Raw genomic sequence first — 3,223 nt, 5'->3', positions numbered from 1 at the left:
TATTAATGTCATCCACGGCATAGTGGAACCGGAGCATGTTTGCGAACTCCGGGATATGATCAAAAAGGCAGAACATATGAGGGAGGTTTTGTCGGTACAGCCTGCCATCAAGAGGGGGAAGACCGTAGAGAAAGATGCGATTAGTTTCACCTCAAGGGATCTAGAGCGTATTCAAACGCCGCACAACGATGCCTTAGTAGTAACACTTCGCATCAAGGAATTCGATGTCAAACGGATCTTGATCGATCAGGGAAGCTCGGTCGAGATCATGTATTACGACGCGTTCAAGCAGCTCAAGCTCTGAGAGACAGACTTGGCTCCGGCAACTTCACCACTGGTTGGTTTCAACTCACAACCAGAGTGGCATTTGGGAAAGATTATCCTGCCGGTCAAAACGGGATCCGTGGTCTAGCAAGTGGAGTTCTGGGTGTTGCAAGTTCCTTCTACTTACAATCTAATCCTTGGAAGGGGATGGCTTTAGGCCATGCAAGCCGTAGCGTCGACTTACCATCAGGTGATGAGATTCCCCTCGGCTATGGAGGCAATCGAGGAGATTTGGGGAGATCAAGTCATGTCCAAACAATGCTTCGTGGCAGTGAACGGGAGCTGGGCTGCCAAAGGATTCGTTCAAATGATAGAAGGACCGGAAGACCGGGGAGTTCTTGACGATGTGGGCACCAAGGCAAAGGACAAAGCTGTTAAGGAATTGGTGGACGTGCGAGTTGATATGGAGTGGCCGGATAAGTTCTTCCTGCTCAGTTCCAGCCTCACGGCCCAAGAAAGGACCGAGATGGTTGAGTTTTTAATGACCAACATCGAAGTCTTCGCATGGTCGCCTTGCGATATGCCCGGCCTCGATCCAAGTTTTGTCTGCCATCACCTCAATGTCTTCCCCGGAGCAAAGCCAGTCATTCAGCGAACAAGGAGATCGGCGCTGCATCACGCCGAGGTAGTTGCAGAGGAAGTGAAAAACTTGCTTGAGGCACGAGCAATTCAGGAAGTGCACTACTCTCGGTGGATTTCCAACACAGTAGTGGTGCCCAAGAAGAATGGAAAGTGGCAAGTTTGTGTCGATTACAAGACAGTCAACCGAGCTTGTCCGAAGGATAGCTTCCCTTTGCCCCGTATTGACCAGCTTGTGGACTTGACGGCTGGGCATAATCGGCTCAGCTTCTTGGATGCCTATCGCGGCTACCACCAGATTGTCATGCATGGGCCCGACCGAGAGATTACTTCCTTCACGACTCCAAGGGGACTCTTCTGCTACCGAGTCATGCCTTTTGGTTTGAAGAACGCCGGGGTAACTTTTCAGATGATGGTAACCAAGATGTTTGCTCCTTTGCTTGGGCGGACAATGGAGGCCTACATTGATGATATGGTGGTTAAAAGCCGGCATGCAGGAGACCACTTATCCGACTTGGCCGAAATGTTCGCCATTCTCAAAAAACACAAGCTACGCCTGAATGCGTCTAAGTGTGCCTTTGGCGTGGGATCTAGAAAATTTTCGGGATTTCTAGTCACGAACCGAGGCATCGAAGCAGACCCCACTTAGATCAGTGTCGTGCAAGATTTGAAGCAGCCTAGCTCGACTAAGGACGTGCAGCATCTGGCCGGGATGGCCGTCGCGCTTAATAGATTTATAAGTCGGTCATTAGATCGCCGCCGCCCTTTCTTTCAGGCATTGAAATCAAAGTTCTCGTGGGACGAAGATTGTGACCGGGCTTTGGCTGAGCTCAAGGAGTATCTGTCTTCTCCGCCACTGTTGGTTACACTAAAGCCAGGTGAGGAACTCTATCTTTACCTTGCCGCCTCACAGCATGCAGTCAGTGCGGTGCTTGTTCGAGCTGAAGGAATTAAGCACCTCCCAATCCTCTACGTCAGTAAGACCTTGCTACCGGCAGAGTCGAGATACTTGCCGTTGGAAAAGCTTGCGTTAGCATTGATGATGGCTTCAAGGAAGTTAGCGCACTATTTTCACACCCATACCATCATCGTTCTGACCGAATTTCCCCTTAAGGCCTTGTTTGAACGGGCAGACTTCTCTGGCCGAATTCTCAAATGGGCGGTCGAATTGGGTCAATTTGATGTTAAGTTCCAGCCACGCACTGCTATAAAAGCCTAGACCTTGGCCGATTTCGTTGCGGAATTCTCACATAGAACTCATCCGGTGTGCCTGGTCGACATTGCCGTGGTAGATGATGAGGTGAACGCAAGCACGACCGAGACACAACAACTTCATAGAGTTGGCGACGCGGACTTTGCGCGCCCCTCCGACACACCCTCAGTTTGTACAAATCCACCGCACGATGATGCGATAATGGAATTGAGAATCACCGTCCAACCTACTCTGTCCGGTACTGCACACAAAGAGGAGAAGAAGTGGAAGCACTCAGCACAGAGCCTGCAGCCGGCATAATACCGCAACCTGGAGATTCGCCTACGGACTTGGGCATTGTAGATCAACTTGCTGAGTCCGGTGCCGAATCACCAAGAGGGGAAGAAGTGGAAGCACTCAGCACAGAGCCTGCGGCCGGCATAATACTGCAGCCTGGAGATTCGCCTACGGACTTGGGCATTGTAGATCAACTTGCCGAGTCCGGTGTCGAATCACCAAGGGGGGCTGAAGTGGAACCAGTCGGCACAGAACGTACAGCTGAATAGCCAAACAACCGTGATCTCATCGACCTTCGAAACTCTCAGGACCCTTCAGAATGTTGGAAGCTCTTTGTGGGGGAGATGTGGAAACTTTTCGTTGATGGAGGGTCGAACCGTCACGGTGCCGGGCTAGGTATCGTTCTTATCTCGCCGGATGGCCTAACTATTGAACATTCTATCACCCTTGGCTTCCCAGCATCTAACAACGAGGCTGAGTACGAGGTACTTTTGGCCGGACTCAAGAGCGCCCTTCAGATGAAGGCTTCCGAGCTAATGGTGTACAATGATTCCCAGCTTGTGGTTAACCAAGTCGCTGGGATTTATGAAGCAAAGGATGACAGAATGGCAAAGTACCAAGCTCTGGTCAGGGAACACATCAAGTAATTTTAGGCAATCAGAGTTCAACAGATTGGCTGAGAAGAGAACAGCCGAGCTGATGAGCTGGCCGGCCTTGCTTCAGTGGTTGATTGTACATCTCCTAACCCCCTGTTAATTGAATTCCTTCCACGACCAAGCATAGAGGAAGCTGGGCAGACGGATGTATTCTGCGCCGCGCTAGGTTCTTCCT

The sequence above is a fragment of the Camellia sinensis genome, chromosome 14, assembly GCF_055761805.1.
Source record: "Camellia sinensis isolate YWXY chromosome 14, ASM5576180v1, whole genome shotgun sequence".
Taxonomy (NCBI): domain Eukaryota; kingdom Viridiplantae; phylum Streptophyta; class Magnoliopsida; order Ericales; family Theaceae; genus Camellia; species Camellia sinensis.
Note: the sequence above shows the minus strand (reverse complement) of the source record.